Below are 15,689 nucleotides of genomic sequence, written 5' to 3'. Positions count from 1 at the left end.
ATGATCCTTTTTATTTCTGTTGAGTGATTAGTAACGTCCCTCTTCTCATTTTCAATTTTATTTATTTGCATATCCTCTCTTTTTTCTTTGTCGAACTAGCTAAATGTTTGTTCATTTTATTGATCTTTTCAAAGGGCCAACTTTTGGTTTTGTTAATGCCCTCTACTGTTTTTTCATTCTCAGTATTAAATTTCTGCTCTTATCTTTGTTATTTCTTTCCCTCTGCCTACTTTGGATTAGTTTGCTGTTCTTTTTCTGGTACCTTCACGTGTGCAGTCTTTGACTTTAGCTCTTTCTTCTTTCTTCAGTAAGCATTTAAGACTATAAATTTCCCTCTCAGCACTGCCTTCACTGCATCCCATACAATTTGATATGCTGTGTTCTCATTTTTATTCATCTCAAGATATTTATGATTTCCCTTCAAAGTTTTTCTTTGCCTCACTTGATTGTTTAAGAGTGTGTTTTTTAACTTCTATGTATTTTTGGATTTCCCATTTGTCTGTCTGTTGTTGCTTTTCCACTTCATTCTATTATGGTCAGAGAAGTTGCTTTGTATGATTTCAATCTTTCTAAATTTATTGAGATTTCTTTTTTGACCCCACATGTGGTCTATCCTGGAGAATGATCATGTGCACTTGAGAAGGATGTGTATCCTGCTGTTTTGGGGTGCAGTGTTCTGTGTATGTCTGTTAATTCTCATGCATTTGTCATATTATTCAAGTTCTCTGTTTTCTTACTGATCTTCTGTCTAGATGTCCTGCCTATTGATGAAAGTCATTTATTGTATTCTCCAGCAATTATTGTAGAGGTCTTTAGTTCTCCCTTTGGTTTTTCCAGTGTTTGCCTCATGTATTTTGGGCCACCACAGTTAAATGCATAAATATTCATGATTCATTTTTTCTTGGTAGATTACCCCTTTTATTAATATAGTGTCTTTATACTAGCCCTTGTTTAACTGTTCAGATATTTTCCTCTCATCTTCATTTAATTCTTTCCCTAGATATGTGGTACAATTTTTTAGATTGTACTTTTTGTACAATTGTTTCTCTCCAGGAGAGAACTTGCTTTCCTCTATTTCTTTTTTGGGAATCTTGGTTTGTTCTGTTTGTGTATAATTTTCTATCCAGTTCCTATGATTTATTTAAATTCTCTCCCTTACTCAGGTCCCACTTACGTTATACTTTTCAGTTCTGGGACCTAGCCTAAGTTACAGCAGTTCACTTTACCACCCCTTCCTTTTTTTGTGTGAGACTTTCCTGCCTTTGGTTTCTTCTCCTTTAGGGTATCCCTCCCTGGGGAGCCAGATGGGATCAGTCCAGAAAGGTGTGTCACTTTAGAAAAGTCTGTTTTGTCTTTAGGTGTTCAAGCCTACTGAACCTGCTTCGAGTGAGGACATAACAATTCTTGCCAGCATTTATTTTGCAGTCTCTCCCCTCCACTCCAGGTGGCCCTTTTGTGTGCAACACTCCTTAGGGGCTTGTGTTCTACCCTGGCTCTCTGTGGACATAGGTCCCTGTGCCTGGATACGCATGGAGTTCTAACTCAGTGCTGTTAGTCACTCTACAGTTTCCATCTGCAGTGGGAAGGACCCAAGCCCTGCTGTCTCTGGGTGATTCCCAAGCTGCAGCGACCAAGTGAGGAGGATGGGAAGGGGAACCGACCAGCAGCCTGGGACAGAATATTCCTATCTGATATTTTTTTTTGTTTCCTCAATTCAGCATTTGTGGAGTCTTTCTCAAGCCTCTACGATCCTCCAGAGTTCTAAGCAATCGGTAGTTTTCCTTTTATTCACTAAATCTTGGGGAACGCTTTTTCAGGAGATGTCATATTTTGCCATGTTGATGATGTCACTCTCCGCAGTAGCCCCTTATCCTTTATTTATTTGCTCCTGTTGCTTGTATTCTCAGTCTGATTGGCTATTCTGACCTGCATAATACTCCCATGAACTCAAAAGATTTAAAATATCTCTTAGAAATGAAGGGGAAATGATGAATGTAAAAAGTCACAGTTCTCTTGATGGAGGAAGGGTTATAGGATGATAGAGAATGTGAGCATTATATTGTATTTTCTTTTCTTTCTCTGTATCATCCTGAGCCTGTTGCTGGATTCTGAGGATAAAGAATTAATCTCTACCTTTAGTAGGGGATTTTGAAATAAATAGCTAAGTTCAACAGTACACGTCATGCTGGAAGTAAGCACAAGGGCTATGGAAGTTCACATGTGGGGCCGGGAGAGGCTTTGTGGAGAAAGAGATGCTGAGCTATTGCAGTCAATATGGTGAAGCCAACAAGACTGAAATTTTTATTCCCTTTGAAGGGAACCTGGTATTTGTCCAGAAGACTAAGGGACAACATGGTCTTTTTCACTTTTCTTAAGAGGGAGCAAAAGTAGGCACTAAACATGCCTTTGTTAAATAAATGAAAGTGGCTTGGTGGTTGGAAAATGTTCTGATGTCCCCTGCCCTGATCCTGGGCTTTCTACACTTAGAAATTCAATCTCAAGCCACCTCTTGCTGGAAGCCCTCCAAGACCATCCCATCTCACAGTGATGGTTCTGAACTAGTGGTGGTACCTCCTTTCCATTTTGCACTGAGCACATATTGTCTCATGCTGTCATTTATTTTCATTTTGTTTCCAGGTTTCCCCCCAGCTCCTGTCAGCTCCTTGAGGACAGAGCTCAAGTCTGGTCAACTCCTGCCTTCCCCACTGTGGATGTGGGGTTGAGCTATCACTTTCCCAAGAGTCGGAAAGGGTTTTAGAGGCCATCTAGTCTGACTTCCACATTTTACACTGACGCCTAGAAAGTGAGTGGCCTTGAATGATGCCCTTAGCTCTTTGAGACAGGTCAGGGACAGTGTTGGGACCAGAGCTGTCCGACCAACATTATTTTCACTACAGTGGGCCTAGGGCTGCCTCTAGCACTGCCCTGTGAAAATCAGTCTGCCTTTCACATGGAATTTGTTGAAGAACAGTGAAGGCAGGAGCTAGGTCACCCACCGATCATTGAGTTTCCCTTTGCAATTCTAGAAAGTGCATGGAGACTGAAGTTCACAACTCTTCTGTGGCAGTGTTAAAGAAGGTCTGTGGAGGTAAAAAATGAGGACAGGGATCTAGTCTGTGCATCCACCACTGTAATCCTGAACAATAGCTCATGGATGTTCTCAATGAACATTTGCTGAATAAATGCTGCTTCAGCATTCCTACAGAACCTGTCTATGTACCTTTTCCTTTCTCTCCACATTATTCCTATTTCCCCCATTTGACAGATGAAGAAATTAAAACTCAGAAAGCAACACCAATTTGTACAGGGTCCCTCCACTATATTGTGACACAGTAAAGGTTCATATTCAAATTGATCTGATTCTAATACCTGAATTCCCCTCTCCCTCCCAGCCATGTGCATCTGTCAGAGCTGTCTTGTGGTTTACCTGTTTACGTGTTTGCCACTGCACAGCCACACTTGGCATTGTGTTTATGAGCTGGATCAGTTGTGTGTGGTGTAGTCTACAAAATTATTATGACAGTGTTTGGACTAATGGGCAGAGTTATGGTGGAGGTTGGGGAATAAAAAGGAGATTGGTCCTTGATTTTATCTTGCTTTCTTTAAATTACATGCTGCTCTATTTGTGGACTGTTAATGGTTATCCAAATACTCTCATCCTTCAAGGATAGGCCAAAGCTTGCCTCCTTGGGGAGTTTCTCTGACCCTTTCCTCGTTGTTATGCACCTTTAACCTGAACTCCTATAGCACCTCATCCTTACTGCTGTTTTAGCCCTGGTTTCTTGGTGTTATTATTATCGACTTTCTTGTTTAGCCCTCATGCTTCGTGGAAACTACATGCAGACAGCCACTGTGTCTTTATCTATCTCCAGCACCTAGCACTATACCTGCATGGCAAAGTAGTAGGTGTTTAATGATCTTAGGTTGAATGAATGAATGAATACAGTAGAATACAATAGATGTGGGCATCCTTCCCTCTTTGTTCCCTTTTTTCCTCTCCCCAAGGCTACAAATGGTAGAAATATGATAAGGGGACAAGGATCAAGGTGTGTATGTGTATGTGTTTATGAGGGGATGTGTGTATGTTTGTGTAACCATGTATGCACTTAGACAAATCCACCTTTACAAGATACCAGGAAGCAGCAAATGACTTCTCCAGCCCCCCAGTCTATTTTCCCTCTGAACATTGATGGCTAACACCACTGTCAGCACATAACAGGCACTTTTATTATTTATTTATTCATTCATTCATTCATCCATCCATTCTCCCTCCCCCTTCCCCCCTTCCCCCTCTCTGCCCTCCCTCTCCTCTCCCCCTCCCCCCACCTCTCCCCCCACTCTGTGTGATCTTCTGTATTTCTTTCTCTTTTTGTCTTCTCTTCTCATTTCTTCTCCTCTAGGATTTACCGGGATTTGATCCTGGGGATCTCTGATGTGGAGAGAGGTTCCCTGTCCGCTGTGCCACCACAGTTCCTGGTTTCTGCTGTGCTTCACCTTGACTCTCCCCTTTGTCTCTCTTTTGGTGCATCATCATCTTGCTGCATGACTCACCTTGCGTGGGCACTGGCTCATCGTGCAGGCACTTGTGTGTGCACTCGCCTTACTACATGGACACTTGGCTCACCACACAGACACTGGCTCCCTGCGTAGGCATGTTCCTCTTCTTCTTTTTCACCAGGAGGCTCCAGGGATTGAACTTGGGTCTTCCCATTTGGTAGGCAGAAGCCTTATCACTTGAGCCACATCTGCTTCCCAACACATCTCTCTTAACAGCAATTATGGGACAGGATGAGGCAGGAGCATAAGAAATTGGATTTATTTCTTCATTAGAACATACCACCTTGTAAAGAAATTGACTCTTGCTACCCCTTTGTAGTCAATATTCCCACCCCTAAACCCTGGCTACCAATGATCTGCTCTCTATCCCTTTAGTTTGATCTTTTACAGAATGCTTTCTAAATGGATTCAAATACAGACACTTGAGTCTAGTTTCCTTCACTTAGCATGATGCATGTGAGATTCATCCATGTTGTTGTTATTTCAATAGTTCATTCCTTCTAATTGTTGAAATATAATCCAATGTATGGATTTGTTTATCCATTCCCCAGTTGAAAGACATTCAGGTTATTTCCAGGTTTGGGCAATTTTTAATAAAGCTACTATAAACATAAGATGTATACATGTTTTATTTTTCTTGGATAAATATCTGGGAATGGAATTATGCCAGAGGTAAGTGTATGCAAGCAGTTTTCAAAAGTGGTTGTATCATTTTAATTCCTGCCAGCAGTTGTATTTCATCCTTGCCAATACTTGGTATTGTTGTTTAAAAAAAAATTGTCATTTTATTTTTTATTTTTATTTTAAAGCATTTAATTAATTTTTGGTGCTATTGTAAATAGTACTGTTTGCTTTATTGCAATTTCTAGTTACTCTTTGTCAGTATTTAGAAATACAATTTATGTTTTTATATTAATTTTGTATCCTGCAATCTTACTAAACTCACTTCTTATTTTCAGCAGCTTTTTTATAGATTCCTTGAGATTTTCTATGTGAACAATCCCATTGTTTGTGGATAGAGATGATTTCATTTCTTCTGTATACCTTATATTTCTTTTTCTTGCCTTATTGCACTGGCTAGGACTTCCAGAATGAGACTGAAAAGGAGTGGTAAAAGGAAGCATCCTTGTCTTGCTTCTAATCATGCAAGGAAAGCATTCAGCCTTTCACCATTAAATATCATGTTAGTTGCTGGGTTTTGTTTGCAGATGCCCTTATCAGATTAAGAAATTTTCCTTCTATTCCTAGTTTGTTGAGAGTATTTGTCATAAATGGGTGTCAAATTTTTTTTCAAATGTTTTTTTAATCTACTGAGGTGATCATGGGTTTTTAAAATTTAGTCTGTTAATATGATGCATTGCATTGATTAGTTTTCAAATGTTCAACTAGCCTTGCATTCTCATGATAAACCCCACTTGGGTGATGTATTATCATTTTCAAGTATTGTTGGATTCAGTTTGTTAATTTTTTTTTTTTAAAGATTTATTTAATTCCCCGCCCCCCTCTCCCCCCCACCGCCATTGTCTCTTCTCTGTGTCTATTTGCTGCGTCTTATTTCTTTGTCTGCTTCTGTTTTTGTCAGCAGCACGGGAAGTGTGGGTGGCACCATTCCTGGGCAGGCTGCACTTTCTTTTGCGCTGGGCGGCTCTCCTTACGGGGCACATTCCTTGTGCATGGGGCTCCCCTACGCGGGGGACACCCCTGCGTGGCAGGGCACTCCTTGCACACATCAGCACTGCGCATGGGCCAGCTCCACACATGTCAAGGAGGCCCAGGGTTTGAACCGCAGACCTCCCATGTGGTAGATGGATGCCCTAACCACTGGGCCAAGTCTGTTTCCCAGTTTGTTAATATTTTGTTGAGGGTTTTTGTATCTGTGATGATGAGGGATGTTGGCAGCCAGTTTTAAATGTTTATGGGAATTAGGTTGGCATAAATTCAACAAGATAGAAGATTAGGAGATCATGGGCTCTCTTATGGAAACTATTTGAAAATAATGATAATTATAATGATGATAATAATAATAATAGTTAACCGTTAGCTTTGCACAGTGGCAGTATCATAGCCAATGAGGTTTATCCAAGGCGTGATTATTGCTAATTGAAAACTTTTCCCAATACCCTGCCATGACGAATTGAAATATAGTCGGCATTGGCATTTTTTGACAATCTCTACAGAGACTGAAAAAAGAAAAGAAAAAAAAAGTTAACCCTTATTACGTGCCTCCTATATGTCAGGCACTGTTATAGGCACTTTATATGTATTCATTTAATTCATTCTCACAACAATGCTATTAGGTAAGTACTATTATCCCCATTTTACAGAAACAGAAACAGGATCAGAGTACTTTAGAGTGTGCTTTGAACCACTACTGTACTTTGCCTAATGTTCCTTATATATGTAAATGATATGACCCACTCAGGGCACAAATACAATCAAATATCCTGTGTTCTTCAGGTGAATTGCTGAAGTCCCCATTAGTAAGAAGTTTAATATCAACCTTTTATGGCTTCCTTCCTCCCTGTCCTCATCCAAATTATCTGATCTCCCTGGAGGTTTAGTAAATTCAAAGTGGTTAGCTCTACTTCTAAACTCTGAGTGAAGAGTTAGCCAGAAAATTGGATTGGGTTCCTAGGAATACTGTTTCTGTGGCTGCCCAGTGGGGTCTCTGTGGAATAGTGGAGAGGAGTGTCCTACTGCCCAGATGAGGGATGCTGGTCTGCATCTACACAGTCTTGGGGTCTCCAAGCTAAGGCTCACACATTATTCTGAGGGTCCTCAACGGGGTAGGATGGCCAGCTCTGGAGGGACTTCTGGACTCAGCCACATGCTCTACAGGACCAGGTCCTTTTTTTTCTGGAAACCTTAGCCAAAGGCCTGGTTATCAGTAATAAAATCTTGAGATTTCACATAAAAACAGTATTTTGTGTTTCATTTGAAAAAATATGTGCAGATCTGGCACCCTCATGCCTACATTCTTCTATAGTAAAAATTAGCCAGAGCTGAGCATTTTATGGAGCATGACAATGAAATGTTTTCCTCAACAATTGAGTCTACCAGTATATTCATGAGTACACAAACTTTATATAATGTTCTATCCACTTAAGTTCCCATATTTTGTACCATATCCTGTTGAATTATTTTTTTACTTCTACATTTAAAGAAATTCCTCTGAAGTCCAAACCTGTCTTAGTCCCTGGCAGTCTAGAATATCTTAGCCCCAAGGATGTTCCATGGTCCAATTTTAGTGGCCTTGTCTCTTTCTGCTTTTAACTTTTTGGTTTGTCCTTAGTAGTCCCCACTTATGGCATTTAGGGCCAATGAAAAATGTCATCTTTCCATGACTCTCATATGTCCAAAAGCTGAAATCTGGTCTTTTTAAACTCATTTCAACATTGGCTGACCCCTGTCTTGACCTTGGGCCACCTGAGAAGGATGGTGTGTGTGTGTTTGTATGCATGTATGTGAACATGAGCTCTGGAGGCAGTCTTTTTGCATTTGAATCCCAGCCCCAACTCTTACTAGATTTTCCACCTCAGGGAAATTAATTCACCTCTGCACTTTGGTTTTAACCTCTTTAAAATGGGGTTGATGATGATAATTCATACTTCATAGGGTTCATGTAAAGATTAAATAAGTTAAATATTAGAATGGAATCTCCATGAAAGCAGAAATATTATTTTGTTCACTGCAATATCCTCAGTGCCCAAAATAGTACCTGGCATATGGTATGTATTCAATCAATATTTTTCAGGTAAATTTGTTGAAAGAAATGCTTGTATAGCACTTACATGGTACCTGGCATGTAATAAGATTTCATTAAATGTTGACTATTAGTATTAGTATTATTGGGCTTTGGTTTGTATATGGGGGAAGTAAAGGTGGAGCACTAAAAGGTTGGAAGCTTCACTTCCTTAGTCCTCATTTTCCTCCAAATGGAGGGGCAGAGAGAGAAAATGAATGGGTGGAGGAAGCAGTCTTCTCTGAAAAAAATAATCAAGCACCTAGAAGGGAATGAAGTACATGTACTCTGAACTTTTCTGTCAGTCTTGACATCCTGAGGGGAGGAAAGGAAAGGTGAAAGGACTGGTAGAAGCTCCTCCATAGTCCTTTCTGAGGCCTGTCATTCTTCCTGTGTGCATGGATAGAAAACTAAGAGAGAATAAAGTGGAATTTCACTTATTTAATTTCTGTCTTGGTTTCCTCATCCATAAATTGGGTATAATAGCAGCAATTGTCTTTTGATAGTGTTGAGAGGATTACAAGAGATATTCTTCTGTATGTAGACCTTTTCTTAGGCACCAAAGGGCAATCTGCTGTTTCTGATTTAGGGCCTCTATTTGGGAGAATCAGTCGTGTCCCAAGTCCTTCAATTCTTTCCTCTTGTCCTGGTAGCATCCGGGAAGCACGGTGAGGTGGCTTATGTTTCTCTGGGTAGGAATTAAAGCTTTTCTGATGCTGCCACCATTGGCAGCTATTGATTCAGACACAGCCAGTGACTGGGCCACTTCTGATGTTAAACTGTGAACTGTCAGGAGCAGAAATGGTTTAAGCAGTTGAGTGCCTGCTTCCCACATGGGAGGTCCCAGGTTTGGTTTCTGGTGCCTCCTAAAAACAAACAAACAACAAGCAAACAAATGAAAAAACCAACTCAGAGCAGCCAATGTGGCTCAGTGGTTGAGTGCCAGCTTCTCACATACAAGGTTCTGGGTTCAATCTCTGGCCCCTGTACCTTAAACAAACAAACAAACAACAAAACAAAACTAACAAAAAAACAACTGGGAAATGTCACCAAAGAGGAACAGGGTTCTCTCCCTCACTCTGTTGGGTCCTGGGGATAGAGCTCCATCAGGGGGTAACAAGAAGGTGGTCTGCCTCTTTTCCTTTAAATAGCACTCTCTAAGGAATCTTTCAGAAATTCCTTCTGGGCCAAGGTCAGAGTGGTACCGCCCAGTGTACTATTTAAGCACCTTTCTTTCAATCCAGGGTAGAATCTACCCATCTCAACTTTTCCTCTGCTGAGATAAATGTTCTGACTGTAGTGGGATATCCCCCAAAAGTTAGGAAAAGCTTGTGTTCTCCTTCCTGTCTCAAGCATTTCCATCTCATGTTCTGGAATCTAATAATAGTCCTGAACTCTTCCCATCACTTCTCAACTATAATGTGGACCATTGACTATGTGGTGTAGCAGTGCTCAGAGATGTATTCACCAATAGCAATGACTATCCACTTGATGATGGAGGAGGTTGTGGTTATGGGAGGTGTGGGGTGAGGGGGGTGGGGGGTATGTGGGGACCTCATATTTTTTTAATGTAACATTAAAAATAAATTAATTAATTAATTTTAAAAATAGGCAGGCAAATTAGCCTCATACCTGGTATGTAGCTCAGAAAATCAATGAAGAAGCAGATCTAAGTACATTCAGGAAGAGCCTACTGCCATTTGGGCTTTCTCTTTCCAATTTGCAAGGAAAACTTGTCCCAGTGGGGCTGCCTGGGGAACTGTTACTGACCATTTATAGGACTTCAGGCAATCCACATACATTTTCTGATCCTTGTTAAACAGATCAATCAGCATCATCTCAGGGGGATTCTGTCAGATGAATTTGTCAGTTAAAAATTCCTGCTGACAGATCTTTAAAGTCCCTGGAAGTAGATATATCCAGAGTGATGTCAGCCAACCTCTGTCAGTAGGTGTGGCAGCTTGAGTTTATTTTATGAACCCCCAAAAGAGAAACATTATGTTTGTAAACTAATCTATTCCTCTGGTGTGGTGTGATACCCTTTGATTGCATTAAGTTCAGCTGAGGGGGCTTCGATTAGATTACTTGATAAAATCAGATCACTTTAGGGCTTTTGATTGGGCTACATCAGTAATGTGTAACTCAGGTTGAGCCTCCCACCCTTGCTGGGTCTGATATAAATGGAAATGAAGAGAAAGACCAACTGAGACAATCATGTGACAGGAAGGAGAAGGTCAAACAGCTGAGGCCCCTGGGGAAGATGAGCCATTTACTTGATAGCTTACAGCTGAAATTGGGAAGCGCAGAACAGCCAAGACTGATACAGGAAGAGAAAAGCCCTATGCCAGCTTGTAGTTGAAATCTGGAAGAAAGTGGGGCAGCTGAACCTCAAAGAAAAAGCCCAGTGGGGAAGCAGAAACCAGGCAGAGATTGCCTGCTATCTTGCTTCAACACATGGCAGCTGACGTTGGTGAGAAAGCACCTCTTATGTTGCCTTGAGCTGGACTTTTCACAGCCTTGGAACTGTAAGCTTTTACCCCAAATAAATCTCCTTTATAAAAGCCAACACATATTCTGATACATTGCATTGGCAGCCCTTTGGCAGTCTAAGACAGTAGGGTAGGGTGGTAGATGGTTAAGCTTCCAGATTCTTGAGTCAGACTGCCTTGGTTCCAATTCCAGTTTCACCATTACCAGATGTTTGCCCTTGGGCAACATGCTTGATTGCTCTGTGCCTCACTTTTCTTTTCTGTAAAATGGAGATGATAATAATAATACCTAGCTCTTGGGCTGGTTGAGGTGACGTACTTAGAGTAGTCCTCGACATGAAGTAAACCCTTCAGTTGGTGTTAGAATTTATGTTATTATCTGTTCAGCCACAGTAAAGATGGGCAAGGATAACTGGAAACAAGACATAACATCAACTTCTGTGACTGTAGCAAGCAGAATGAATTTTGGAAAGGGCTTAGGGGTAGCCATTCATTTTTCCTTCCTTACAATATTGTGAATAATATTAGTAATAATAATGATAATGATAGTTGACATCTATTGAGTTCATGCAATATGCCATAAACTGTGGTATTTCATATGAGTCTATAATTTAATTTAAAAAACTATTCCATTAGCTCAGTGTAACTTGTATATTGTTAAGTGGCAGAATTGGGATATAAACTCAGGCCTGTCTGATGTCATAATTTGTCCTGTTACTGTAATCTAATGGTCAGTATCCTCAAAGCCCTCACTAAACTTATGAGGAGGGTGGTGCTCCAGTTATAAAGTAGGTGTCAAGAAGAAGCCAATCTTGGATATGAAAAGCCAACATGTAGTGAAAGGCTACTCAGAAACAAAGAATCATCTCCATTTCAGTGTGTTCAGATTTGTTACCACCAACATCAGTGGTGCTTTCCCATGGCAACTGGCCTCATTCAGATTCACAATTCTCACCAAGGTTGTGTTTCTAGAAGACTTTTTTGAGGCCTTCTCTGAAACTTCCATTGCATCATCCAGCAACTATATTCCTCCAACCATGGCCTGAAGTTTTGAAATGTATCTTTTTGTTTTCTTTTAAGTAAACTGGAAAGATTCTGAATAGGCTCTGAGGTATTGTCGATTTTGACTTCCAGTTCCAGATGTGAAAATATAGCAAGCAGTTCATGAGTTTGATATGCCACTGTGATGGTTAATTTCATGTGTCAACTTGGCCAGTAATGGTGCCTGATTGTTTGGTCAAACAAGCCCTGGCCTGTTACTGTGAGGATATTTGGGGACTTAAATAATTAGTAAGTTGATTGCATCTATGGCTGATTACAATCAACTGAAGAGATTGCCTTCAGCCATGAGGGATGTCTCATGCAGTTGAAGACTTTAAAAGAAGCGATGATTTTAGCGGTCAGAAGAGAGAATTTCCATCTCTACTTCAGACCACCCGGCTTCTCCTGGGGAATTCATCGAGGACCTTCATCAGAGTTCCTGGCTTGCAGCCTGACCTATGGAATTTGGATTTGTGTACCCCCACAGTCATGTGAGACAATTTTATAAAATCTCAGATTTATAGATATCTCTTATTGGTTCTATTTCACTCACCCTGACTAATACAGTTGTTTAGAAGTGCCCTGCCTCTCAGTTCATAGGCATCATTGACATTTTTTTCTCATAACAAATCAACCCCATTGACTTTTGAATTGGCTTTAGGAAGAACAAAGGAGTAAAGGAGAACCCCTTCCCAAGTTTATTGCTGCGTGAGGAGCAAGGGAGTAATTGGGGAAGCATCTCAGGCCAGGGTCTTTCAAGGAAAATCTCCTGTGTTACCTGGGCTACACTAGACTTTCCTGTCTAGATTCTCCCTTCCCACACAGGAGGTATGGCCCACCACCCTGCTGGACTGTTACAGGTCTTGGAGGAGGTGTTGGGGAGTCTGTGCTGTCATGAGCTATTTTAGCAGGGACTGTACTGGCTCAGCTGCTGGGGCTGAGCCCTGTTTTAGCTAATGAATCTGAGGTCATGAGTTTGAGTCCCCTGGTGAGTCACTTAGAGCTTGTGTTGGGATTAATGTGAGTTCCAGAATCTCACACCCATTGGAATGCTTCAGAAGTACATTCCCCAAGTTACCGGGATGGATTCAAATGTGGATGGATCAGAGCATGCCTTTCCTCACTGCTGAACTAATAGTACCAGGGTCCAATCATGTCAAAAGGGTGACCATTCTGGATCAGTTTTGTGGGAGAGAGTTTGTTAAAGAAGGAGACACATGCTTTATGACCCTGAGTGAGTGTCTTTCTTTCTCAGGCCCTTTTTTTTTCATCTATAAGATGGAGGAGTTAGACTAAATCAGTGGCTTTGGGGCCAGTGGCTGCTATGGGAAGTAGGCAGAGGAGAGGCTGAGCTGGTAGGACCTCATGCCCTCTACCCCCAGTTTAACTGCAGTAATTCATCTGTCTGGCTTATATATTGGACTTTCATAAAAGGGGGTTTTATTGCTAATCAAGTTTGAAAACGATTTGTACTAAGACATCTCCAAGGCTTCTGTGGGTCTAGGCTTCTCAGCAGGGATGAAAATGGCTGTGTAAAGACTCTGCTCAGTTTAGCCTGAGAGAGTCAATGTCACTTGGCAACACTCACTCCCAGCTTCAGGAATGTTAGCCTGAGGATCAGGCAGAGCGGGTGATTCCTGGTTCAGAAAGTGAAGCCTCTGAGTCTCCCATTGGTCTCAATGTTAGCGGATGACACTTCCGGCTCCTTTAAGTAATTAATTGGTAATTGGGTCAAGGCTGGTTTCAGGAACCCTGCTTTATACTCCTTCCTGGCCTCTGTCACCCTCTAAGCTAATTTGAATTAGATCACGTGCATTCTTGTTCAGGCAACTGAAGGGCAGAGCCCTGGGGGAGTCTGAGTAGAAGCTGTCCATACTGAGTGGCATCAGTCATGTATATGTAGTCACTGGATGACATTTATTGAATTCCCTCTCTTTAATAGACACCTAGGGTATACATGGATGAATAAAATACAGAAATCCTCTTCTTAGGGAGCTTACAATCTAGTGGGAGAGACACACCCTATTCAATGGGTGACCTGGGCTGATTTACTCAACCTTCATGAGCTTCAGTTTCTTTATGTATAAATGGAGGTAATAGTAGCACCCACCTCAAAAGGAAGTTGTGAAGATATAAGAAGATTTAATGACTAGAAAGTGCTTAGTGCCTGCATAAAACAGTTGTTTCCTTCATGTTGGGGTTCTGTGGGGGTACCAACAACTTCTTCATGGATGTCTGCTCTGATTGCCCCTCCTGAATCTCGGCATTGCCCATTGCCCAGGACATCTGGATACCAGAATTATACAGGAGATGACCCCAGCAGTTCTAAGCCCTCTGCACTTGCTCCATTGTGATGAGCCCCCAAATTAGTGAAGTCCAAATACCTCTAGTGTCATTGAATTTTGGTTGGAACAAGTCTTTTTCCACTTCTGTTGATTTACTCTGAAAAAACTTTTTTTTCTCCTTAAAGAAAAAAGAGTTGAGTCCAAGCACTAGCCCTTTCACTTTATCTATCTTTGTTTATGTTCATGTCAGTTTCTTGCAATTTAGAACATCAGACACTAATTTTCCAGGTTCTTTTTGGTGCCTTGAAGGGGGGATTTATGAGTTGAGTTGCTCGGAAATCTCTCTCTGGTGCAGATAGAAACTAATTCGGGAGACAAGCCTCAGCGGGAACATCTTTCATCCTGACAATCCTGGTCACTCCCCAGGGCCTCTCCAGCCAGTCAGAAAGGGGTCTAAGAAGCCTGGGAGCAGGCACCAATGACTCTTTTTTCATCTAATCTAGCATTTTTGTTTTCTTTTAATAACATTGTTTTTGTTAAATTATATGTGACAATGATTGTCATTAACTTTTATGTGCCAAGTACAAAGAATAAAAGAATAAACTAAAGACAATTCCCATCTCACCACATGGAAATAACCACTTTCAACATTTGTGATATAATTCCATCTTGTCTCTCCTCTCTGCATGTAGATAAAAGAATAGATAGGAAAAATTAGAAAAGTAAGAATATGCTATACATGTCTTTAAAATCAAAGTGTATTAAGTTTAATTGGTTATTTCATACGAATAAAGGAAACTGAGGGAATTACTAAGGCCTCACAAATAATTACTCACAACTAGGGATAAGTTCATGAAAGAGTCTATTGAAAGTAAAAACATAAAATAGAGATTATAAAAATAATTAGGAGTTTATATTTTTTAAACATGTGTTTTATTTTTTTTCTTTTTTTAAATCTTTTTTTTTATTGACTTTGTAATAATATTACATTAAAAAAAAATATATATGAGGTCCCTTTCAACCCCACCCCCCCACCCCACCTCTCCCCCCCCCCCCCCCCCCCAGCACCCAGCAACACTCGTTCCCATCATCATGACACATCTATTGCATTTGGTAAGTACATCTTTGGGCACCTCTGCACCTCATGGTCAATGGTCCACATCATGGCCCATACTCTCCTCCATTCCATCCAGTGGGCCCTGTGAGGATTTACAATGTCCGATGATTGCCCCTGAATAAACATGTGTTTTAATCTAGACATTATCTGTAACTCCCTAGTGTGACACTGGGAAATTAGAACCTTCATATATCTTCTCACCTGTTCCCTCTCTCCCAATTTTTAGTGTTAATCTTATTTCGCATTTTATTTTAAAATCAAAATTCTTTGTAGCTAAAAAGTTTTAGTTCTATGTTTCAATATATTAATGTTCACTACCTATTCTTTTTATTTTTTTAATTTTAAAAATTTTAACCATGATGTCTCTTTTTCTGAGTTCTTTATTTTGAATCATGTTTTGGTTGGCAGGATTTTATAAAGTCTTTTTTTCCCCAAAGAACTCTAATGTTATATGTTCT

The 15,689-nt window shown here is 40.6% G+C and overlaps 1 non-coding gene across 1 annotated transcript; it reads left to right on the top strand.

Moving 5' to 3' along the window:
* Nucleotides 1–6,596: 6,596 nt before the first annotated feature.
* On the top strand, nt 6,597–6,737 carry LOC111759113 (U4 spliceosomal RNA). The gene has a single exon (XR_009188468.1). It is a non-coding gene; the product is annotated as a U4 spliceosomal RNA (small nuclear RNA).
* Nucleotides 6,738–15,689: the final 8,952 nt, after the last annotated feature.

This window comes from Dasypus novemcinctus, chromosome 12 (assembly GCF_030445035.2).
Source record: "Dasypus novemcinctus isolate mDasNov1 chromosome 12, mDasNov1.1.hap2, whole genome shotgun sequence".
Taxonomy (NCBI): domain Eukaryota; kingdom Metazoa; phylum Chordata; class Mammalia; order Cingulata; family Dasypodidae; genus Dasypus; species Dasypus novemcinctus.
The sequence above is the reverse complement of the archived record's forward strand: the minus strand, read 5'-3'. Positions and strand labels throughout refer to the sequence as shown.